General features: G+C 42.2%; 1 protein-coding gene across 5 annotated transcripts in view; it reads left to right on the top strand.

The window, feature by feature from the left end:
- LOC140458875 (uncharacterized) overlaps window positions 1-12,402 on the top strand; it is a 117,550-nt gene that overhangs the window by 40,194 nt on the left and 64,954 nt on the right. The window contains exon 1 of one of the 5 annotated variants that reach the window (XM_072553603.1): window positions 8,344-8,436. The exons of the other annotated variants lie outside the window; for them this stretch is intronic. The gene's annotated coding sequence lies outside the window, so the exon portion shown is untranslated. Of the gene's footprint in view, window positions 1-8,343; window positions 8,437-12,402 lie in introns of those variants that run through there. 5 annotated transcript variants of the gene reach the window in all.

Here is a 12,402-nt window from a genome sequence, read left to right as displayed (position 1 = left end):
TATTCCATTTTCATCCATATGACTATCCAATGACCCTTTAAATGCCCTTAAAGTTGGCGGGTCTACTACTGTTGCAGGCAGGGCATTCCACACCCCTACTACTCTCTGAGTAAAGTAACTACCTCTGACATCTGTCCTATATCTATTACCCCTCAATACAAAACTATGCCCTCTCATGCTAACCATCACCATCCAAGGAAAAACGCTCTCACTGTCCAACCTATCTAACCCTATGATTAAATATTTCTTTCTTAAATAATGGCACCATGTTAGCCAACCTCCAGTCTTCTGGCATCTCACCCGTGGCTATTGATGATACAAATATCTCAGCAAGGGGCCCAGCAATCACTTCTCTAACTTCCCATAAAATTCTAGGGTACACCTGACCTGGTCTCGGGGATTTATCCAGCTTTATGTATTTTAAGATGTCCAGCACGTCCACCTCTTTTTATGGACACTTTTTAAGAAATTGCTATTTATTTCCCCAGGTTCTCTAGCTTCTATATTTTTCTTCACAGTAAGCACTGAAGCAAATTACTTATTTACTCACTTGTTTATGCACCTCCCCATATAGGCCACATTGCTGATGTTCAAGTGGCCCTCGTTGGATGCTGCCTGAACTGCTGTGCTCTTCCAGCACCACTAATCCAGTATTTGATTTTCAGCATCTGCAGTCATTGTTTTTACCCTATTATCTACCAAGTCACTCTTTTAATGTACTTGTAGAAGCCCTTTGGATTCTCCTCAACCGTACTTGTCAAAGCTATGTCTTGTCCCTTTTTTGCTCTCCTGATATCCCTCTTAAGTATATTCCTACTACCTTTATACTCTTTGAGGAATTCACTTGATCCCTGCTGTCTATACCTGACCTATGCTCCTTCTTTTTCATGATCCTGTTGACTCTTTGCTCCTGCCTGCCTTGACTATTTGAATTGCTCATTTTCCCAACTGCACCAGCCTCAGACTAATCCCTTTTCTCACTATCTCTCTGGGCTCTGCCCCCACCCCAGCCCACCCCACTAGTTTAAATCCTCCATCATGGATATAGCAAATCTCCCCACCTATATATTAGTCCCCTTCCAATTCAGTTGCAAACCATCCCTCTTAGACAGGTCACTTTACCCTGGAAGAGATTCCAATGATCCAAAAATGTGTACTCTTCTGCCCTGCACCAGCTCCTCAGTCACACATTCATCTGCTCTACCCTCCTATTCCTACTCTCGCTAACACATGGCACTGGGAGTAATCTAGATATTACTATCCTCCAGGATCTACCTTTTAACCTCCTGCCTAATTTCCTATATTCTCTCCTCAGAATCCTGTCCTTTTCTCTTCCTATGTCATTGATTCCAACCTGTGCAATGCGGGTCTCTCTCTCTCTCTCTCTCCTCTTTGAGAATATTCTGCACCCTGTCCAAGACATCCTTGACCCTGGCACCGGCGAGGCAACACAACTTCTGATATAGAAATGTCTGTCTGTGCCTCTGACTAGAGAGTCCCCTATCACAATCGATCGCTTGGAATCTGGCGTACCCCTTGTTACATTACAGCCTGTCTCGGTATCAGAAACTTGGTTGTTTGTGTTGCATTCACCTGACAGTCCATCACCCCATACGTTTTCCAAAACAGCATACTTGTTTGAGATGGGGATAATCACAGGAGACTGCTGCACCACCTGCCTACCTCTCTTACCTTTCCTTGAGTTAACCCACCTGTATCTGCAATTTTTCTGCCTTCCTGAAATCCCTTAGCTCCTGTAAACTACTCATTGCCACTCCAACTGATCCATGTGAACCAATACAATTCGCAACCAAACATACTTCCTGCAGACATAACCGTTAGGAACATTGAAACTCTCCCTAATTTCACACATCCAACAGGAAGACTACATTACTGAGGCTATCTTTGCACCTGAACAATATACAGACAGACCCAGAAAACAGCACAGTCTTACTGCTCTAAAAAACATGGCTCTATCTTTTGTATTTATCAAAAAAGCTTAATCTGGAGACAGATCTCGATAAAATGTAAACAAAAAAAAAAAAAATTGACTATTAAAAACAAAACCTAGTTGATCCCTAGCTGTAAGTTCCTGATACTGAGGTTTCTCAAAGTTAGGCTGTGAATTTCAATGGTTTTTAACATTTTTCTTAGACTGAATTTCAATGTTCAGAGATACTTGCAACTAAACAGCGCAGGCAACCAGCTGTGAAAGTTCACTCCCTGGGCGGTCAGTTGCGCAGGTTCATTGCTTTTTATTCCACCTCCCCACATGGTAGTTACTACTCCAAGAAATCGAGCAAATCAGCTCCAACACTGAAAAATACTTCAAAAAAGGAGCTCTTACAGTCATAACTTTCTCCCATCCTCTGTCTTGGTATGCCAATCAGGAATGGGCACTGATGCCAGTCTTGTCCCGGACCCAAGAATCAAAATGTGTCGACCTTCATCCACTCTCAGGGGTATGATACAACAACCAAGAATCTGGGCTTCTAGCTGTCTTCACCCTCTGTGTCACTGTGGAAACATCCATCAAAAAGAAAGAAAAAGTAGCATAACAATCAACCAGTAAACACACTGTTAAAGAAACAGGGTCTCAAAAGCCATGGGAGAATATCCCAGTTGTGCCCATGTCATGTGACAAACAGCACTGGAGAAATGCAAACAATTGCTGCCCTTGGAATTGGAATCAAATGGAACTATGGGCGGTTACATCACTAAAAGAGGCCATTTCACCCATCGTGTCTGTGCTAGCTCTGTAAGGCCACACCCAGCCTCAACACTATAGCTTCTTTCTGACATTCTCATAAATTTAAATGTAATAGTTTGAATGTCACTGTTTAAATTAGAATCAATTTAAAAGCAGTACTGTGAAGGAACGACATTTTCGAACCTCCAAAATCCTAAAACAGAAGCTTCTTGTTAATTTGACATCATTTGATTCCAGCTTCCTGATTGAACAAAATGATGCTTCCAGAATGATGTGGGGGAGCCAGTGTTGGACTGGGGTGGGCAAAACTAAACATCGCACAACACCAGATTACAGTCCAACAGGTTTATTTGGAGGTACTAGCTTTTGGAGCGAAGGAGCAGCACTCCAAAAGCTAGTGCCTCCAAATAAACCTGTTCGACTATAACCTGGTGTTGTGAGATTTTTAACTACTTCCAGAATGGCAGACTCAGTTAGTCAAGAGGGAGACTACTGTCTTTAAGTATATGTGCAATTGCTCAATATTTACAGGCCAAACTGGACAGGCTGGTGGTTATGCCGACATGAGCCCAACCCTGTTCATCTCCTCCCACATCCAACAGGAAGACTACATTAGTAAGGCTATCTTTGCACCTAAATAATATACAGACAGACCCAGAAAACAGCACAGTCTTACTGCTCTAAAAACATGGCTCTATCTTTTGTATTTTTAAAAGAAGCTTAATCTGGTGACAGATCTTGATAAAATATAAACAAGAAAATATTAAATCTACTCACTATTATAGATTCCCATCACCATATTCTTCTAGTCCATTCCCCCTCATGTACTTATCACATTTAAGTGTATTATATTATTCACCACAATCACTCCCTATGATAGCAAGTTCTACATTCTCCTTGCTCTCTAGGCAAAGGAGTTACTCTTGAATTTCTGACTGGAATTATTGGTGACAGTTTAATATTGACGGTCCTTAACTCTGTTCTCACCCATAATTACAGCAGTGACTTCACTTCAGAAATTATTTAACTGGTTAAAAAGAGCCTTGGAATTACTTCTGGTTATGAATGTAGCAATGTGAACATAGAACATAGAACATAGAAAAATACAGCGCAGTACAGGCCCTTCGGCCCTCGATGTTGCGCCGACCGAAGCCTACCTAACCTACACTAGCCCAATAACCTCCATATGCTTGTCCAATGCCCGCTTAAATGATCATAAAGAGGGAGAGTCCACCACTGCTACTGGCAGGGCATTCCATGAACTCACAACCCGCTGAGTAAAAAATCTACCCCTAACATCTGTCCTATACCTACCACCCCTTAATTTAAAGCTGTGTCCCCTAGTAACAGCTGACTCCATACGCGGAAAAAGGTTCTCACTGTCAACCCTATCTAAACCCCTAATCATCTTGTACACCTCTATCAAATCTCCCTTAAACCTTCTTTTCTCCAATGAGAAAAGTCCCAAGTGCCTCAGCCTTTCCTCATACGATCTTCCTACCATACCAGGCAACATCCTGGTAAACCTCCTCTGCACTCGTTCCAGTGCCTCCACATCCTTCCGAAAGTATGGCGACCAAAACTGCACACAATACTCCAGATAAGGCTGCACCAGAGTCTTATACAACTGCAACATGACCTCAGGACTCCGGAACTCAATTCCTCTACCAATAAAGCCCAGTACACCATATGCCTTCTTCACAGCACTATTTACCTGGGTGGCAACTTTCAAAGATCTGTGTACATGGACACCAAGATCCCTCTGCTCATCCACACTACCAAGTAGTCTACCATTAGCCCAGTAATCCATCTTCTTGTTACTCCTACCAAAGTGAATGACTTCACATTTAGCTACATTGAATTCCATTTGCCACCTTACTGCCCAGCTCTGCAACTTATCTATATCGCGCTGTAACCTGCCACATCCTTCTTTGCTGTCCACAACTCCACCGACTTTCGTGTCATCCACAAACTTGCTCACCCAGCCTTCAAGCCCCTCCTCCAGGTCATTTATAAAAATGACAAACAGCAATGGTCCCAAAACAGATCCTTGTGGAACACCGCTAGTAACTGCGCTCCAAGATGAACCTATACCATCAACTACTACCCTCTGTCTCCTTCCAGCCAGCCAATTCCTAATCCAAACCTCTAATGCACCCTCAATGCCATACCTCCGTAGTTTTTGCATTAGCCTGCCAGGGGGTACCTTATCGAACGCCTTGCTAAAATCCATATACACCACATCTACTGCTTTACCCTCGTCCACCTCCTTGGTCACCTTCTCAAAGAATTCAATAAGGTTTGTGAGGCACGACCTGCCCTTCACAAAACCATGCTGACTATCCTTGATCACATTATTCCTATCCAGATGTTCATAAATCCTGTCCCTTACAATTCTCTCTAAGACTTTGCCCACAACAGAAGTGAGACTGACTGGCCTATAGTTACTTGGGCTATCCCTGCTCCCCTTCTTGAACAAGGGGACCACATTCGCTATCCTCCAGTCTTCTGGCACTGTTCCCGAAGACAACGACGACCTAAAAATCAAGGCCAATGGCTCTGCTATCTCCTCCCTAGCTTCCCAGAGGATCCTAGGATAAATGCCATCAGGCCCAGGGGACTTATCTATTTTCATCCTTTCCAGTATTCCCGAGACCTCTTCCTTACGTACCTCAAGGCCATCCATTCTAATCACTTGTGACTCAATATTCACATCAGCAACAGTGTCCTGTTCCTGAGTGAATACTGACAAAAAATATTGATTTAGTGTCTCACCAATCTCCTTCGCCTCCACACACACCTTCCCACTATTATCCATGACTGGACCTATACCTACCCTAGTCATCCTTTTATTCCTGACATACCTATAGAAGGCCTTTGGGTTTTCCCTAATCCTACCAACTAAGGACTTTTCATGTCCCCTTCTCACTGCTCTTAGCTCTCTCTTTAGATCCTTCCTGGCTACCTTATAACTCTCAATCGCCCCAACTGAACCTTCACGCCTCAGCTTTACATAGGCCGCCCTCTTCCCTTTCACAAGGGATTCCAATTCCTTATTAAACCACGGCTCCCTCACAAGATCCTTTACTCCCTGCCTGACTGGTACATACTAATCAAGGACACCCATTAGCTGTTCCTTGAACAATCTCCACATATCATTTGTGTTCTTCCCTTGAAGCCTATTTTTCCAATCCACGCATCCTAAGTCGTGCCTCACCGCATCATAATTTCCCTGCCCCCAGCTATAACTGTTGCCCTGCAGTGCACACTTATCCCTCTCCATCACTAGAGTAAAAGTCACCGAGTTGTGGTCACTGCCCCCGAAGTGCTCACCTACCTCCAAGTCTAACACCTGGCCTGGTTCATTACCTAGAACCAAATCCAGTATAGCCTCACCTCTTGTTGGCCTGTCTACATATTGTGTCAGGAAACCCTCCTGCACACATTAGACAAACACCGACCCATCTAACGAACTCGAGCTATAGCTTTCCCAGTCAATATCTGGGAAGTTAAAGTCCCCCATAACAACCACCCTGCTACTTTCACTCTTCTCCTGAATCATCCTCGCAATACTTTCCTCTACTTCTCTCGGACTATTAGGAGGCCTGTAGAAAACTCGTAACAGGGTGACCTCACCTTTCCCATTTCTAACCTCCGCCCACACTACCTCAGATGGCAAGTCTTCCTCCATCACCCTTTCTACTGCTGTAATACTATCCTTGACAAGCAATGCCACACCTCTCCCTCTTTTACCCCCATCTCTGACCCTACTAAAACATTTAAACCCTGGAAGCAGAGAAGAGTGACACATTTGCTTTTAGGAAGAAGTATGAGGAAAGGCAAAATAAATTATAGGTATAATTTTAGAGACAGTGTGGGAATGGAGTAATTGGGCATGAGTGCCTGCCAATCTTTGAAGGTTGCTTAATAAGTTATCGAGTATTGTGTTCAAATCTCCCATTTCAGGAAGAATGTCAAAGTCTTGTGGTGAGCTTAAGAAGAGACTTACTTGAATGAGGGGCTTAATTTACTGTGGAAAGATTGGAGAAGCTGAATATATCCTCCTTGGAGGAGATAAGTTAAGAGGGAGATTTAATAGAAGCAGAAATAAGGAGGAACTATTTTCCGGGCCAGGAAGGTTAATCAACGGAGAGGCGCAGATTGAAGAGAATTGTTAAAAGAACAAATCAGAATTTTCTTTCATGCTGTAAGTTGTTATAATCTGGAACATGTTGCTTACAGCACATGTAATGGGTTTTCAAAAGAGAATTGAATAAATATTTGAAGTTGAAAAAATTGCAGGGTTATGAAGAATGGGATCAATGGTTATATATTTCAAAGAGGATGAAATGAGGACTGCAGATGCTGGAGATCAGAGTCGAGAGTGTGATGCTGGAAAAGCACAGCAAGTCAGACAGCATCAGAGGAACAGGAGAATCGACATTTCAGGCAAAAGCCCTTCTCCTGCTCCTCAGATGCTGCCTGACCTGCTGTGCTTTTCCAGCACCCCATTCTCGACATATATTTCAAAGAGTTGAGACAGACATGATGGCTGAGTGGCCTCCTCCTGTACAGTATTATTCTAAATCTTTCTTAAAGATAGAAATAATCAGGCTGTGACAAACATGAGTATTATTAAGAGGTAAATATTCTGCTAATGGCAAGTCCCAGCATGTTGCTGCCTTAGTTTTAGATATCTGAATCAACCTGTTCGGGATGTTATTACACACCTTTGGTGTAGGTGGGTCAGCTCTCTTGGCTCAGAAGTTTGGATGTTATTACTACACCACAATAGGTCCTTAAGCAACTGCTGAAACTAAGGATTGAACCTTTTGAATCTTCAGAGTCAAGATTAGAGTGGTGCTGGAAAAGCACGGCAGGTCAGGGAGCATCCAAGGAGCAGGAAAATCGATGTTTCAGGTCCTGATGAAGGGCTTTTGACCGAAATGTCGATTTTCCTGTTCCTCGGAGGCTGCCTGACCTGCTGTGCTTTTCCAGCACCACTCTAATCTTGACTTTGATCACCAGCATCTGTAGTCCTCACTTACACCTTTGAATCTTCAAGCTAACACTCCCCCAATTGAGTTATTTCTGCTGACCGCCTAACTCCGTTTACAGCTGCATCATTTGATGAAAGGTCATTTAGCTTGAAACATTAATGCGGTTTATTTCCACAGATGCTGTCTGACCTGTGAGTGTTTCTAGCTCTTTATGTCCAGAAGCCATCTGCTGGAAGTCGGTTAAGAGTAAAAAATTGGAACTCTTCATTAATAGCCCCTTAATTTCTCACTCTGAGAAATGACACAGCTTTTACGCACTGATGATCCTCTACTCAAACTCCCTTGTGCCACTTTTGATGATCATCATTTGAAACTCTTAAGGGTCTTGTCAGTAAGATTCTGATTTAGCTTTTGGGAAATTTTGGTCAGATGTTCCAATCAGCTGAGGTACCAAATAATTCTGAGTTTCCCCAAAATCTCTACACATGACAAATTGAGGAACTTCATTCATTGTATTTCGTTTGTTGACTCGATTATATATATTCAGCTGGGAGGCGCCTGTGGGAGTCAACAAATAATGTTGTTCAGTAACCTTGGAATTGACTGTTCCTGCTCAGAACTGGTTTTTAGTTTCATAAGCATCAGCAGTGAAACTGAAGCACTGGGTTTTAATACTCTCCAGCTGAAGTATTTGAAAGAAAATAAGATGAGGTGCTTCTACTCCAGGTGGGTTATTTATCTGCTAAAACGTAAATGTTAATTGTTAGATTTGCTCAGCTGAACTCCTGATTTTATATTCCAGTATATTTTGTGTAGGCTGACAGTATGTTATCAAATGCCAAATTTTGGTTGGGAAATTATCAAAGTTTACAGCAGAAAAGATGCCATTTGGCCCATCATGTTTGCGCCAGTCATCAGTGTTCACTACGGGGGCTGTTCTATTCATTTTGTATTTAGTTTATCACCCATTAACCATGAAATAGGGGCTCCATCAGAATCATTGACAGACACAGCAAAGGAGAAGGCAATTCAGCCAATCAGAACCTGTGCCAACTCTCCGAAAGGTCTGTCCAATTAATTTTCATCCTTCCTCCCCTAACTCTTTCCATCATAGCCCTGAAATTATCTTCTCTTTGAGTATTTCTCCAATGCTCCCGCTTTAGAAAATTTCTGTTGAATCAGCATCCACCTCCTCTCAGGCGGTTCCAGATCACAACAAAGAAAAACATATTCTCCTTAAACCCCCTTCTGGTTGTTTTGCAGCTCCCTTCAATCTGTGTCTCTCTGATGATGACACTCCTGTCACTGGAAATAGCGTGTCACTATTTACTCTGTCAACACCTTTCATGTTTTTGAACAGCATGATTGAATCTCCCTTTTAACCTTCTCTGTGCTGGTGAGAAGAATCCTAGTTTTTCCGGTCACTGAAGTAACATAAATTAGGTAAATAAAGTAAATAAAGAAATGGAATACTGGGGGGTAAACTACTTTGTTTAAATAATTCAGACCATGAATGTCCATTTTTTCACAGTAAACCCCAAGTCCAACTCATCGCACACTTTCTTTAATATACCACCCAGCTTAATCCTACTCACCCTCTCGATCCCTATAACCTTTAATATTCCATCCAGCCTACATCCACTCATCCCTCACTCCCCATTCCATTTCATTTACACCTAACCTAATCACACTCTCTCTGACTCATTGCCCCAGTTTAATCTGACTCTCCCCCTCTCCCCCATACCCTTTAATATCCTAAACACTCTCTCGCTCCTTACGGCCTGTAATATTCATCCAATCTGATGCCATTCTCCCTTCTTAGCCCCCATGCCATTTAATAAGTCATTTAATTTGATCCTCACTCCCTGTACACTTTAACATCCTGTTCTAATTCCATTCACCCCTCACATTTCATCCCCATTAATATCTCAGTCAGTCTAATACTATTTTCCTGTTGATTGTCCACATATCTTTTAATATTATATTTGTTTGTAGCAACTATCTTATTCCTTTTTATTTGTGGTATTTCCATAACAGAATATAGCAGAGAATCTAAGAATTGACCACCTTATGTGTAGAAGAACCTGTTAACATTTTTCTAACCTTAGTGATTTTTGTGACGATTTGTAGCTCAGGGTGATGATAAGCCTGTAAGTTTACTTGCTGAGCTTGAAGGTTCGCTTTTGAACGTTTCACTGGAGACTCGCACTGATGATGCTACCTAGTATGGTGACGCAACGTCTGAAAACAAACCTTCCAGCTCAGCGAGCAAACTTAGAGACTTATTTTTCTAACCGGTTGTATATCCAGGATTCCATCTTATCTGTTCTTAATATAAAAGTCAGCAAGTGTGTGTGAGAGAGAAAACATGTCAGGAAAGGATGGGATCGAGTTTGATTGCAATGCTTCCTGTAGTGACAGACCCAGTGAATATTCTAAGCTCACGAAATAGCTGCCACTTGAGCAGGATTCTTGATAATATATTTCTTTGCCTGGAGCGGAGGAGAAGATCTGTGTCAATATGAACATATACAAATATTGAGAGTATGTTTAAAAATTCAGTACTGGGGCTTGGGTGCGGATTATTTGTCCAATGGAACCAAAGATGAGGGACTTTCAGTTACTGAATAGAGACTGGAGTTGTTCTCCTTGGAACAGAGAAAGTCAATCCAAAACGTAATGGAGGTCTTCAAAATCATAAAGGGTTTTGATACAGTAAATCAGGAGAAGTAGCAGGAAGGTCATAAGCAGAGGGGGACAGTCTGAAGATATGAAGAACCAGAGGAGGAAATGTGAATCATGTTGACACAGTGTCATGTACTGATCCAGAATACACAAAGGGATTTGAAAACAAGGTTTACAAGGGTGTTAATCCCAGAGCAGAGACTTGGGGATGGATTTTTGACAAATGGTTGTGGGAGCAGGAAGAACTTAGGGCGGCAAGGTGGCACAGTGGTTAGCACTGCTGCCTCACAGCGCCAGAGACCTGGGTTCAATTCCTGACTCAGGCGACTGACTGTGTGGAGTTTGCACATTCTCCCCGTGTCTGCGTGGGTTTCCTCCGGGTGCTCCGGTTTCCTCCCACAGTCCAAAGATGTGCAGGTCAGGTGAATTAGCTATGCTAAATTGCCCGTAGTGTTAGATGAAGGGGTAAATGTAGGGGAATGGGTCTGGGTGGGTTACGCTTCGGCGGGTTGGTGTGGACTTGTTGGGCCGAAGGGCCTGTTTCCACACTGTAAGTAATCTTCAATCTTCAACTCAAGGACTGTATGTCCCCCTGTGTTGCATAATTCCCTGATTCGATCTCCAATCCAGAATCACACAGAGACAAAGTATTGCAGAACCTCTTCTGGCAGTTAGAGAAAGCTGCAGTTGTGTGCTGAAAACAGCAAGTGAAAGATTATTCAAAGATCAAATGCTTCCAGGCTTGAAGAAGCCTTTCGACTCTCTAGAATAGAAACATAGCTAGTTAAAATACCCCATCCTTTCCACATAATCTTATATCTCTCAGGCACTGCAAAACAAATTTATTCTCAAGTTGCTGTTGTTTGAGTGACCAGTCTCCCTAACTCTGTGATTCTGTTTGTCAGTCTTTCATCCAGTGGAACAGTTTCTCCATCTCTACTTTGTCCAGTGCCTTATGATTTTCAACACCTCAATCAAAACCCTGGTCAACCTTCTCCTCTCCAAGCAGAACATCCTAATTTCTTCAATTTATCAAAATACCTAAACGCTTCTTATCTGTGGAACCATTCTCGTGAATCTTTTCTGCAGCTTCACTAATGGCCTTCCTAAAGTGCAGTGCCGGAATTGGATATACCAGTGTTGTATAAACATTCATAACAACCTCCTTACTTTTGTAGTTTATAACTCTTGTATAAAGCCCAGGATTACAGCTGCTTTAGTAATCACTTGTCCTGCGACCTTCAAGGATATTATACATATATACATGTTTTTAGTGATCTAGCTTCCCAAGTCTCTGGGATAGAGAATTCCAGACATTCACTACCCTTTCAGTAAAAGAAAATCTTTTGCATCTTAGTTTTAAATGCTTGTCCCCTTCTTCTGTAACTATGCCCCCGAGGTTGAGAACCTCTCACCAGTGGAAACATCCTCTCAACATTTATCCTGTCAAACCCCATCAGATCTTGCCTCTTCATTCTTGTGACCTTTGATGAATAAAGGCCTAAACTGTTTAACTGTTCCAGATAAGTCATCCATTCATTCCCAGGAATCAGCCCTTTAAAACTGTCTCCAATACCAGTATATCCTTTCTTAAAAACAGGGCCCAAAACTACACACAGACTTCCAGGTGTGGCCTCACCAACACCCTGTGCAGTTTCAACAGGACTTCCCTATTTTTAAACTCCAACTCCTGTAAATATCAATAATATGGAAATTTAACAAGGCACCTCTGAGTAGAACATACCATCAAGAGAAAAGTCTGTTTCTATTCCACTACACTTAATTTTCAATTTGAAATGATTAGCCCTCAGGTTCTATACCCGGCGTGGAATGTATGCCATGAACATTAAGTACAATTGTTTGGAGTCAGGTTAAATTTTGTTGCACTTTCTGTAATTTTCAAGTTGTCAAAATGTTTCGTAATATGCTTAATTTTGGCAAAAGGTCCAGTTGAAATGTTCAAAATGATAAAGTTAGAGTAGATTCCCTACAGTATGGAAACAGACC

Source organism: Chiloscyllium punctatum, chromosome 34 (assembly GCF_047496795.1).
Source record: "Chiloscyllium punctatum isolate Juve2018m chromosome 34, sChiPun1.3, whole genome shotgun sequence".
In the NCBI taxonomy this organism is placed as follows: domain Eukaryota; kingdom Metazoa; phylum Chordata; class Chondrichthyes; order Orectolobiformes; family Hemiscylliidae; genus Chiloscyllium; species Chiloscyllium punctatum.
This window is presented reverse-complemented; position numbering and strand designations above follow the sequence as displayed.